This window comes from Telopea speciosissima, chromosome 9, assembly GCF_018873765.1.
Source record: "Telopea speciosissima isolate NSW1024214 ecotype Mountain lineage chromosome 9, Tspe_v1, whole genome shotgun sequence".
Classification (NCBI taxonomy): domain Eukaryota; kingdom Viridiplantae; phylum Streptophyta; class Magnoliopsida; order Proteales; family Proteaceae; genus Telopea; species Telopea speciosissima.
Genome location: NC_057924.1, coordinates 9,010,812 through 9,024,859, shown reverse-complemented (window position 1 = coordinate 9,024,859; position 14,048 = coordinate 9,010,812). Strand labels below are relative to the sequence as shown.

Sequence of the window (14,048 nt, the reverse complement as noted above, 5' to 3'; positions counted from 1 at the left end):
AAGAGCTCAAACTTTCCGCACTGGACAATGACGACTCATCGCATTCATTCTTGTATCACTCGTGCTTTGTCAAACGCAAGTGGTTGAAGTTGCAGGCAGTTCGTCAGAAGTAAAAAATGAGCATAGTTTATCCCATCTAAAAAAAAAAAAGACTTATAAACAAACATGAAGCGGGAAGCTAATGCCTCTTATCTGTTTTCGTTTGCTCCATCTTAGAAAAATAAATCTACAAGTCAATTGAAAGGATGTTGGAGTAGATGATTTTCTCCTGGTGTGAGTGTGAGGGAAGCCACTCTCCAACATTAACATGTGTGGTGATTCATTGGACAAATTTAATGACCAGAAAAGTATGGTTTCTTCTTTATTGAACAACCCGAGATTTTGGGGTTTGGATTGCAACACCAGGGCGATTGATGGGGCAGATGGGCTTCGGTGGAACAAATAGCAGTGAAGAGATCGAGGGTTTGGGTTTGGGTTTGGGTTTGGGTTCGGGTTCAAGCAGAATCACTGGTGTCATTGGCCTCACAATTTTTGCAGGGGCTGCTTTCTTCGATGGTGGCTTTATAAGGATTGCAGAGATATCCTTTATGGTTTTGGTTTGAGCTTCACATCCTGGGAAGGATGGGGTAGCAGAGAAGCGCATAGAGGCCTACAACTGCATGGCTGGTCTAGGAGGGATAGAAAGAGGAGAGAGAGTACGTCAAAGAATCTGAAGACCAGAAAATAGGTTTTATAGAGGAAAAGTACACCACTGATTCGGTTCTTCAAGAAAATTCGAGCTAAGAAATAGAGTATGAAGCTTGCTTAGCCTGCAAATATCAACAGGAATTTCACCGGAGATAGCATTGCTGCTGAGATCTATGAGTTCCAATTCTTGATAATCTCCAGTTTCGTTTGGTATCGGCCCTGCTAGATTGGTTCATGAGAGGATAAGAGACTTCAAAGACGAGAGAGATTGCAAATTTGAAGGCATTGGACCTTGCAAATTGACTGATTTCAATTTTGGAGGTTTGATTGTAGGGTTCATCGTCCCCAAATCGTTTAGGGTTTGATTTTCAGTTTCAAACCCTAAACCATTTGGAGAAGATGAGGACACTTTGGTCATTTGATTTTTAAATTTTGGTGGGTTTTTATCAAAAGGGCATTTTGGTCATTAGATACCCTGAAATTAACATCTAACGTTCCAAATTAATAGCAGGGACCAAAATGCTACAAAGTTTTGAAAATAAGGAGAGTTTGCAATTAGAAAAATTGTAAGGGGGCATTTGGACAAATAGGCATTTTCAGGGGGACATTTGTAAAAAACCCTTCTTATTATGTTTGAATTCGATTTAATTGTACTTTTTTCCTGCTAAACTTTGGACAGATGAAAGTAAGAGGGCATTACTTGATTGGAGAAAACAGTTTGAAATCATAGCTGGAATTGCTCGAGGTATTCTCTATCTTCACCAAGATTCCAGATTGAGAATCATTCATAGAGATTTGAAAGCTGGCAATGTGCTGCTAGACGAAGAGATGACCCCCAAAATTTCAGATTTCGGTATGACAAGAATATTTGGAGGAGATCAAATTCAAGCAAATACTGCCAAAGTGGTTGGGACATAATAAGGCTTTTCTTTCCTTCTATTTTTCCTGAGAAAAATGGTGAAGCCTAGTGTACACGTCGGGCTCCTCTCCAGGGACCCAGCGCCAAAGGAGACATCCAACAGTGCTAGTATCTGGGCATACGAGGATGTGTGCCAGCACGCCAAGCGACCAGCGCCATTGGATGCCCACTGGCACTCTTCGGAGAGGAGCTGGATCCACTACACACTAGCTAGTTTTCGATCTCCTTTCTATATCCAATCCCATTCAGATGAGTTTCTACGAAATTTGGATGGAGCCCACGTTTGAGTGGAACCCATTAAAAGGTGAGCAGGGTTGTGCTGATTGTTACAGCCCATCGAGTGAACCTAATCCACCTAGAGAAATACAAGAGCTAAAAGCAAATTTGTGAGCTAAAATATTTCTATTCCTGGACATGAAAGAGATGCCAACAATACTAAATTTAACTTGAAGATATTCAAAAACAGAAAGTGTGTCTTCAAATACCAATGCATTTACAAAATTACTAACGTCCTCGGTCGTTGAGGGTTGATGTCTTGTATTCTATTGTTTACTGTGGATTGCCTTGAAAGGCCTATAAAAGCTCGTAAAAAAAGGATTTAGATGGGGTAATGTGGAAATTGCATATCTTTATTTTTCCTTTAAAATGTTAGTAGTGGAAGTTAGGAGGAATTCTTTGTAAACAAAGAGAAGAGTCAGAAAAAGAATGTTTAACTCTTTTCCATTGTTTGTAAAAATTACTATCATCTCTTCATGGAGGTAAGTATCTTGTCGAACCACGTATATCTTTGCATTGTATGATTGTTTTTTCTTTCCATTTTCTTTTTATTTTGTGTGTTTTCATCATAAATAGGTTTCAGTTTCTACAACAATCAAATCACATTTCAAAAGAAATGTTGTTTATTTTTAACGCCATAATGTAAAATGTTTTTAACGCTATAATGATCGGTTCATGTGAATTTGGATCATATCTAATCCATTACACAGGTCGTTATTACACTTCAAGGGGAACATCCACTCACTTACTGTATATTTACCAAATATTGTGTTACTTGGACCTAATCAATTTCTGTTTTGTTTTGTTGGTTTGTTTTTAAATATGGCATAGTGGTTATATGCCGCCAGAGTATGCAATGCAATGGCTTTTCTCAATAAAGTCGGACGTATTTAGCTTTGGGGTATTATTATTGGAGATCATTAGTGGCACGAAGAACAGAGTTTATATTCATGAAGATCCTTCTATGACTTTAATACAACATGTACGTGTACATTTGTTTGTTTAGATTTTTGCTGCAAAATGAGGACGGGCCTTGGTGCAACGGTAAGGTTATTCCATTGTGATCAAGTGGTCACGGGTACGAGTCTGGAAATAACCTCTCTGTGAAAGCGGGGATAAGACTACGTACATTATGATCCTCCCCAGACCCCCCCATAGCGGCGGAAACCTTAAAATTCTTGCTGCAAAAATATTTTTAGTTCCCATTCCTTATGTTGAGATGATTGTATGGAACAGTTTTAGGTATGGGACTTATGGAAAGAGCATCGAGTTTTGGAGATAGTTGATTCATCAATGGGTGACTCTTACCTTGCTCATGAAGTTGCGAGGTGCATCCAAGTTGGGTTGTTGTGTGTGCAAGAAAGTGCATCAGATAGACCAACCATGTCTAGTGTAACTTTCATGTTGGAGAATGAAACAAAGATGCCTACGCCTAACCAACCTGCTCTTATTATAAAAAGAACTATCAAGGGACAAGATTCATCTTCGAGAGAGACTGGATCTTGCTCTATAAATAAAGTGACAATGACTGTGATAGATCCTCGATAAAGGAGCAAGCTTTTTGCATTGTACATTGGTGATTTTTACAGGTTAGTAAGCCATTGTCTTGTCAAATACATATATATACAAAGTTTAAGTTGAAAATATTCCAAATCAACTAAGCAATATTCTCTATAAGAGGTTGTTTGCCTTCCCCTGATTGTGAAATTTTAAATTTCAACTAGCAAATATTCCATCTTGTAGGACTAATGCATGCCCCTTCTGATCAAGCTTGCTTAGACATTTCATTTACTAGTTTGGTTGAACTTACCATTTTTTGGAGCATTAACTGATGGAGGGTAATGTGCAGGTTAGGCCTTGGGATACACATCGATAGAGTCATCCAATTAATATGCTGTGATTGTAACCCTGCTTGTCTACTTAGAATGCCCAACCCAAGAAGATATTTGGTTTCAATTTCAAGGGGTTCTATGACAATGGTGGGTCTGCAGGGATTTACTGATTATGAGCTGCTAAGTTTGGAAAGGGAGGATGACTTGATGGTGATGGTGTTCTTAATCAGCTTGAGTTTTGTGTTCATGTTCAGATGAAGCTCTCCACCAGTAGATAACCTTCTCAGTAGAATAGAAACAGTAATACACTAATACTGCATATCCTTCCAACATTTATTATGTGTAGTTGCTCTCTTTATCCTTGTCATTGAAAGGAGAGGAGAGGATAAAAGAAAAACATATGCTATAGCATATGCAAATTGGTGCTCACGCCATTAATAGGGGACCCTTAGATGTATTCATTCCATTTGCTTCTTTCTTTCAACATTTTCCCCCTTTCTACTTTCAATTGCATTAATAAACATGGGAAAAATAGGAGACACCCAAAAAATACCACTTGGGTGGTCCAACATGAAACATTATGGCATTAGGTGGAAATAACTTAAGGATATATTAAGACACATCCAAAGTCTCAAATAAACAATGTGGGATCATACGTCCATAACACAACATCTCCTCATGCATAGACGGAATGAGACGCCGTCATGCAAGTGGAAAGATAGAAATGGACAAAGTTTTATTACTATGTTAAATAAAATGAGAAAACCCACAAAATACCATTGGGATCTAATCCAAAATTTTGAATTTTTATTCTCTCAATTTGCCTGCCTGTACTAGACGTCAAACACATCTAATTACAAATTCACCCATGAGTTTTGGTTATTTATGCATACTTGCCTTGCTTTTCAAAATAATTAATAAGTAAACTCACTATGTTAACCTGAGATTAAAAACGTTAGAATTTTAACATATATTGATCAAATTGCCCTTCCTGCTAAAATAAACTTCTTACATATTTCTAGGGTTTTGCAATCCATCATCTTCACCAGTCCGACTTATTTTTCTCCTGCAATGCACCATTCACCGGCTCATTGAGGCACCAACTTTAAGAATCATAGTTACTAGAGAAGATGATGATGGAAACCCTTGATTCTTCTATGGATTTCACCGTGGCTGACTTCATACCCTCTAATTTTCTTCTGAGTTCGTTATCTTCACAAATGATTTGAATCCCAGCTTGCACCAAATCCGTGTGAGTTGATCGGTGAAGTTCTTGTCGTAATCCTCACCTCTGAACCGTTATAAGGGCTTATTAGTTCCAAATAGCAGAAGTTTATCCCCTTCTTCAACCTCTCGATCGAAGGAAAAAAGAAAGCCCAGCGGTGGTGAGTATCATATCCTTGCAGTTGGGAGAAATCTCTCATATAAGGTCCAATGGGCAGGTATTCCCATTGCCCTCGACTTGGCCGCGCGCACTAATAATACCTGTGGACATGCCACTCATTCATCTGTCGTCCTCCCCATAACCCCCAATGAATTAAGCACTCAAAAACCAGTCATCAAGCGTGCGCCTAACAAAGCAAACTCACCTTCGCACAATAATAAAGTACTTCTGAAATCAGACTTGCTACCTCCCTTCGTTCAAATCAATTCCAATCTCATCTAGTATTCAGAGTTTGTCTTCATTTGGTACCTTTCTCGTGGCCGCACTGAAATAGTGCTTTACCCATAGATGTCCAGTCAATTGTTGTGCCTCAACGCATTTAGGGGAGAATCAGTTAGTTCTGGTTTGAGTGGCATTTTACCCCTGACCACAACTCATTTGTTGATTCATAAATTTGTAACTGCATCCAATCTTCAAAAAAGTCACAATTGTTTTGAGCTTTCTATTTTTTGAAATGGGATATATACGGAATCCCCATGAATAAGATCAAACCTTATTCTTTAGTATTTTACATGCGATTCCTCTTTCTTATTCTTAAGCAAGACCCCGAGAGGGCTTAGTTGATCCATGATTTATGTTTCATCTTTCGTTTTGCATTTCATTTGTTTCGAGAAAGATATCGATCAATTACGATTCTTTCTTTTTCTATTGATTGTTTTCCGATCGAGATGTATGGATCCAAGATTCACGATTTGATGTACTTGTTTCACATAAAATATCTAATGCAGTTGTTCTAGCCTAGCTAGACAAACAAGACCCACTTTGGAGGCCTAAACCAAGAACCAATACAACCTTGGTTGATTGGTCCAACCTCTCTGGTATTTGACTCTACTAATATTACAGATATCTTACATTTGATTTTATTTAGATCTTCTCAATCGGTGACTAGCCAAAAGGAAGATGTTATTACTACTAGTATATTATGGCTATACTTTGGCTCAGTTGCATGGACGTGGTCTTCAGGCAAACCTTTACTTCTACTGACAGTCTTTCTCGCAAAGCTCTATATTATGCGGTGGAATTTCTTGAGGCTCTTCCTATAAAGAGATTTCAATCTCGCCATCCTCGCTTCCTCCACCAGGTCTCATAAAGATTAATGTCAATGGGGCAAGTAATGGGAACCCGAGACTAACAGGTATAGATGGGGTCTATCGTGACTCGAATGGCCGATTCGTTTACTGTTATTTGGTTGGTGGTGGTAACAACTTGGTTTGTAGGGCGGAATCCTTGGCTATTCCTCAAGCCTTGAATACTGCTCAAGCTCGAGGAATTCAGAAACTATGTATTGAAAGTGATAACCTTATGGTTCTTATAGCTCAAGGCTCTACTTTTCCATGGAGGTTATTTCTTTTTTTTTTTCTTTTTTTTTTTTTTTTGTGTTTATATGGAGGCTATTTCATACAACTTTTATCAGACCATATCAACCGTCCCCGATTTCTTTCCATACCTGACGTTGCTTGGGTATCAAGTTCACAATCCCATGCAATCCAATGCAATCCCATGCAATCTTCTATGATATCTCTCTCAATCTTCCATGTATAGCATAATACAATGTTGTAATCTTTTATTCTTGGAATGTGTATTATAAGTGATTGAGCTTCCAAGAATAAAAGATTACAATATTGTGTTATGCCATACATGGAAGATTGAGAGAGATATCACAGAAGATTGCATGGGATTGCAAGTGATTGTGAATTTGATATCCAAGCAACCCCAAGTATGGAAAGAAATCGGGTACAGTTGATATGGTCTGATAGCTTTGAATATGTGCAATTTTAACATACTCTGCTGGAAGGAAATTTTCGTAGTTGACATGCTGGCTTTGTCCACTCCCCTGCGTTTCTTAATTTTCTTTTGTAAGTTTCCAATAAAATTCTGTTCTTACCAAACAAAAAAATAAGTCGATTCTCTTGGCATGACTCTTGATTCCTGTGCTGCCACATAGGCCCACACTCCTGGCTGTAAGTAATTTAATATTTCTTTTCATCCGATCTCCCCCTTCTGAAACTTCAAAGTCAAGGTTCAAGCAAAGACTTCTTAAAAATTAATCAATTAATTCGGCAGAATGATTCACACTTATATACACCACTAGTTATGGTCCATATCATTTGTCAGAACACCATTTCTCTAATGCATCAACCATTTATGTATTTGGAAAATGAAATCCCATCTGCGTAATGGATAGGGCTGTAAATGGATAATCGAAAATCCGAATTCAATATATCCGCATTCATATCTGTTTAGGGATATTCATATTTGTTTACAGATATCCAAAATTTTTTTTTTAAAGATTCAATAGGTTCTAAATATGGGGAAAAGAGAATCATGATCTAAAAAATATGGATTGAGAATGAATTGTAACCGTCAGAGCAAAACATCAATCAAAACACAAAAAGTAACAAAAACAGAGTAACACGACACAGAGATTTAACGTGGTTCACACACCAAGATGGTGTGCTACGTCCACGGGTGAAGCCTAAACTGTTTCACTATATAAATCGGAGAAAGTTACAATGGAGAACCCTCAAGAACACCCAAAATGACACTGTTGCTATCTCCCTGAAACACTACAACGAAAAACTCCAAAACAAATCTCAGAAAAAGTTCCATTCGGGTCGCCACAAAAAATGTCAGAGCGGGTCATTCTTTCAAACGGGTCCAAGAATTCGAGACATACATAACAGTATCTGCTAGGGGGAAGAAGGTCCGGGTTACACAAGGTTGAATTGTAAACGGATGGTTGAAAATCCGTATTCGATCTGCATCCGAATCCGTTTAGAGGTATCCATATTCGGTCAGAAAATCTCCGGATCCAATTACATCTGATCCGTATCCGAACCAAATCCGATCAGTTTATATGATGGCGGCAACGAATGTTTGTTTACGTCACCCGTTCATGGATGACACCAAAAAGGTAGATCCCACTCTATACAACATCATCTGCAATATCAGTAAAATAGCCTTTTGCTTCATTAATAATTGCTAATGTGATTCAATTGTTATGAATTAGAAGAAAACATCGATCAGTATCAGAAACCATGTTCACTCCCACATGGTTATGCTTCCTCCTCTTCTATTTCTGCGCCTCTGCCGCCACCCTCACCCCCACCTCCACCCCCACCCTCACCCTATGGATTCCTCCACCAGGTCTCATAAAGATTAATGTCAATGGGGCAAGTCATGGGAACCCAGGACTAGCAAGTGTAGGTGGGGTTTGTCGTGACTTGAATGGCCGATTCGTTTACTGTTATTTTGTTGGTAGTGGTAACAACTTGGTTTGTAGGACGGAATCCTTGGCAATTCGTCAAGCCTTGAATACAGCTCAAGTTCGAGGAATTCAGAAACCATTTATTGAAAGTGATAACCTTATGGTTCATAACATACTCCGTGGCTCAAGACTCCACTTTTCCATGGAGGTTATTTCATTTTCTTTTTTTTCTTTTTTTGGTAATATGGAAACTATTGTTAGGGTTTAGGGTTTAAGCACAAGGTTGCTTAAAGCATTACACCCTGAGTATCTAGTTTGGAATACCCAGACTGCTGCCTCCAGCTAGTATTTATAGGAAACTAGGGTTTATGTCAGATGGGCTAATTACTAGATTGTCCCTCACAGCCTGAGTATTAATACAAGTAGGATTATATTAGAACATATGAAGGGATATTACATAAATACCCTTATAATCTCCTCCTATGTTCTACATATATCCACCACACATGTATAGAAACCATTGTTCAATTAGTAATTGAATCAATATAAATTGAACATCAATAATCCAAAAAATCAAATAATTAAAAAGTAAACTTCAAGAAATAAAACTAGGGTTTTAGATCAAAACTAAACCCAACAATAAATCCGAAGTTCCACATGCAAGTGGCTAAACCAAAAGAAATAATCAAAAGGAAAAGTCCTTGCAATCCATGTGACTTTACTCATCAAGTAAGTCATCCTCATCGAGATCCAGGTTCAACCGTTCTCCTCCATCTTCGTCATTCTCTATAATTTGTCAAATATGAATTTCATAAGATAATATGAATTCAATCATTTGTACAATAGTATCTACTTCAACAATAAGAACTTAGTACATTCCATATATGGCTAAAGGTAAATAAAAAACAATAAGCATCATCATCAAGTTTCTTTACAAGAACTCAATCCTATATAGTCTCTATCATAAGGACCATACCATGTTTCCATTTGGAATACTGTGTTCGTCATATCAGTCATGGATTTATGTTGTATCATCAAATTTGGAATGGTACACCATACTACGAAAGACTTGCCATCAAATTTGGAATGACATAAAGACTAGCACAATATCATTGAAACATATCAGACATTTTCCATATTCCTTTGTGGAATAACAAAGTAAGGAAACTTCACATGAAAATTTGCTACATCATCAAATTTAAAATGGTTTCACAAACCCCCATACTTAGCAACCTAACTAAGTTATCTGAAACATGTAAACTGTCCCGAATGCTTACCAAGGCTAGATGAGATTTGAATAATTAAAAATAATACTGGGTTAGGTTAAGACCTGACTAAATGGTTCTTTAACCCCATCTCCCCCGTAGTTTTGAATGTTCAATCTTTGTTCAATCTTTGTTCAATCCCTTTGTAAGGGCATCTGCCGTATTATCCTTCGATCTCACATCAATCAAAGTGATAATCTCTTGTTCTGTTCGATAATTCAGCATGGCCAGTTTCAACCTAATGTGTCTCCTCTTACCATTAAAGACTGAATTATTCACTATCGTCTTTGTTGCTTAATTATCACAGAAAATAGATATAGAGTTTAACTTAAAACTCCTCAATGAAATATTCATGATCAGATCCTTTATCCACTCTGCTTCATCTCCCGCAGAAGCTAGAGCATAAAGTTTTGATTTCCTAGATGACAGAGCAATACCAGTCTGTCTCTTGGACTTCCATGCTATAGCTGCTCCTCTTAGTATAAATACATAACCACTAGTGGATCTGCTGTCTCCTAAATCTGAGCACCAAGATGCATCAGAATATCCTTCCAAAGTTAGAGGATGTCCAGTATAACATGGAGCAAAACCAAGAGTACCCTTAAGGTATTTCATCAGCCTCGTCAGGGTATCCCAATGCTCTTTTCCAGGATTACTAGTGAAACGACTCAGCATGCCTACCGTAAAGGCTATATCTGGCCTAGTGCAACTCATTGCAAACATAAGACTACCAATCAGTTTAGAATATTCTAACTGATTCACGGTGTCACCTGTGTTAGGTTTCAACATTTTGTTATAGTCATAGGGTGTCTTAATCGATTTACAATCACTATATCCTCAACTAGAAAGTAGCCTCTCAATGTAATGAGACTGACTAAGGGTGATCCCTTGCTCATCGAAGCTTACTCTCATTCCAAGAATGGTGTCCACCACACCAAGATCTTTCATGTCGAATTCTTTGGACAAGGTTTCTTTAATGTCACTCACTACAGAGAGATCAGAATTTAGAATCAACATGTTGTCTACATACAAACAAATAATCACGACTTTGTTTGACTCAAATAAAGGCACTTATCCGAGTTGCTGGTTTGAAAACCAAGGCTCTTTACTATCTTGTCAAACTTTTCATGTCACAAATTAGGTGCTTGTTTAAGACTATAGAGAGATTTGTTTAATTTATAAACTCTTTTTTCAGAACCTTCCATGACAAACCCTTCAGGTTGGTTCATGTAGATTTCTTCTGTTAGGTCTCCATTAAGAAAAACTGTTTTTACATCTATTTGATGCATAACACAGTACTCAATAGATGTTATGGCAAGAAGAATCCTTATCGTTGCCAAATGGTAGACCGGGGAGTAGATGTCAAAATAATCTATCCCTCTTACCTGGGTATAGCCCTTAGCTACTAACCTTGCTTTATACCTGGCTATAGACCCATCCGGATTAAATTTCTTCTTCAGTACCCACTTACACCCTATTGTCTTGGCCCCTCTAAGCAGACCAACAAGGTGTCAGATCTCATTCTACATTAAAGAGCTCATTTCCTCATCAATGGCTTCTTTTTATAGCAGTGAGTCCCTAAATCTCATCGCTTCCTTATAGGTGGATGGATCAGCCTCTAGATGGTAGGTCACAAAATTCTCACCAAAATTCTTGGGTACTCTATCTCTAGTAGATACTCTTCTAGATTCTGATTCAGGGAGCATTGTGGGAGTAGTGTCAGAAACAATTGGTTCAGACTCCAATGGTGATTCTGTAACCATTTCAGTCAGACCAGGCAAGGTCAGACCTTTATCTCTGAGGAATTTATCTTCAAAGAATATAGCATCCCTAGATTCTATCACCACATTAGTTGATAGATCCAAAAATCGATCTGCAGCTCTGTCTTCTGCACAACCTAGATACACACAAGTGTTTGTTCTAGTTCCCACCTTAGGTCTACTAGGGTCTTATATCCTAACATAAGCTATACAGCCCCAAACCTTAAGAGTGTCATATCGACAAGGATGGTTATGCCATAGTTCATAAGGTGTAGAAGTCAGTTTTGAATGTGGTAGTCTATTTAGAATGTGATCTACAGTCAACACTGCTTCTCCCCAATAGCAAGAGGGCATGCTAGTTGTCAATAACATGGAGTTTAACATCTCTGTTAACATCCTATTCTTTCTTTCAGTTATGCCATTTGATTGAGGTAAGTAGGGAGCAGTAGTTTCAAGGATTATGCCTGCAGAGGCACAGAATTCCTTGAACTCTGTCAATTTGTATTCTCCTCCCCTATCACTTCTAAATCTTTTAATTTTCAGATTCAACTGATTTTCTACCCTATTCTTGAAAATTTTAAAATTTTAAAATGTTTCATCTTTAGATTTTAACAGGCATATATGACAATATCTAGAAAAATCGTCTATAAATGTTATCAAATACTTCTGACCTCCTCTAGTTGTGTAACTTTTAAAGTCATAAATGTCAGAATGTATAAGTTTAAGAAGTAGAGTGCTCCTAGAAATCGATTTGAAAGGTTTTCTAGTTATTTTGGTTTGAGCACACATTTCACATCTGTTAAATCTAATTGAAGTGTCTAATGGTAAATTATGAGTTTTAGCTAATTTGAGCATTTTTCTATAGTTCACATGTCCTAACCTACAATGTAGTATTTTGGGATCAAGTGAAGTATGGTTATCTTGGTTTATTGTCTCATTAGCTAAACTCAACCTAAACATACCATTAATGGATATGGCACCAGATAGTCCCAACGAAAGTTGGTTTTTTTGCATGGCAGATTTTATGTGGAAGGGTACCTACTGATGATTCAGTCATGAGGCTAGGCATTCCTTTGGTGTCGAAGTGCCTATGTTGTGGAGCGCCCAAGGTTGAATCTGCTTCTCACTACCTAGTGTAGGGGGGGACGACTTCAAAGGTCTGGGATTTCTACTCTCGGTTGATGCAAGTAGAGAATCTAGCGTTGCAAGAGGTGAGGAGCAGGTTTTTATTTTGGCAGGGCAATGCGAGCAGGAGATGCCTGTGTTGTGTCATTACGGGGTTAGTTCCGATGTTTGTTGTCTGGGAACTATGGAGGGAAAGGAATAACAGGAGAAATGGCGAAAAGGTCTGGTCTACTAGAACCATTGTGGAGGTGGTTAGAGGGTGGATCCATGAAATACCACTAGTTTAGCGGTTTAAACCGCCTACCCTTCAAGAGTCGTTGGTGCTACAATTCTTTGGCCTGACACCTCAGCCTCTCACAGTCAAGGCCCCTTTCCTAGTCTATTGGTGCCCACCGTTTGTTTCTCTTAAGCTTAATATAGATGGGTCATGTAGGGGTAACCCGGGTATGGGGGGCGGGGGTGCCATTATCAGAGACGGCGAGGGGGGTGTGGTGGCGGCCTGTGCAAAGTTTTACGGTGAGTGCACAAACAACTTATCAAAATTTAGAGCTCTAGTTGATGGGCTCAGGGTTTGTAGGGAGAGGGGCTTCCATAATGTGTTTGTTAGCTCAGACTCAACTACAGTGGTCCGTTGTGTTTCAGCCAAGCAATGTAATTCCTGGAGGGCTTGGTACTGGTTTCAGGAGGCTTTGAGCCTGATGCAAGAAATACAGGTAGTCGTGACATTCACTTTTAGAGAAGGTAACAGGGAGGTAGACTGGCTTGCGAACTACGCCTGTGACAGGAAGGAAGACAGTTTGTTTGCAGGGGACAGTGAACTCCCACGTGAACTTCAAAGGATAACCCGAGAGGATGCGATAGGTCTCCCTGTAATAAGAACTTAAACTGGGGGGGTTGAGCTTGTGAGAACTGAGTGCTCTCAGCCTTTATGGCAAGGGTTGGGGCAAGGTGGGAATGTCCCCCCAATATAGTTTCTTTCTATTCCTGAATTTTAATAAAAGTCTAGGGGCTGCCCCGGGTCCCAGAGCATATTCGGGTTAAAAAAAAAAAAAAAACCTAAACATACCATTCAAATTGTAGGCACATCCAAAATAAAAAGAGTTAACAGACAGTGTTACTCTACCACTACTAAAAGTAATAGACATACCAGCATCAAGCGAAATTCCAATTGAAATTAAATTCTTTTCAAAATCAGGAAAGATTTTAACATTTTTCAAAGTAAGTATTTTACCTGATGAAAGAACCAGGTTCGTTGTCCCTTGTTGAAGCACTTCCACAATTTCTCCATTTGCAACAGTGACAGTCTCTACTACTTGAACAACATCAGTGAGCAGGTTCTTGCTATTGCAAATATGACAAGTCGCTCCAGAGTCTAACCACCAATCTGAAGATGTACTGGCCAATCCCTTACCCTTGCCAACCATGGCAACAAAGTTAGTAGGCTCAGTCTTGTCCACCAACATGAGAACTTCCTTCTGTGGTGTGTCAGTGTTTCCTTTCGTAGGACCCCTACACTTAAATGCATAGTGATC

General features: G+C 38.6%; 1 pseudogene; it reads left to right on the top strand.

Annotated features, from left to right (window-relative positions):
* Positions 1-3,473, top strand: part of LOC122638607 — a 30,744-nt pseudogene extending 27,271 nt beyond the window's left edge.
* The last annotated feature ends 10,575 nt before the right edge of the window (positions 3,474-14,048 follow it).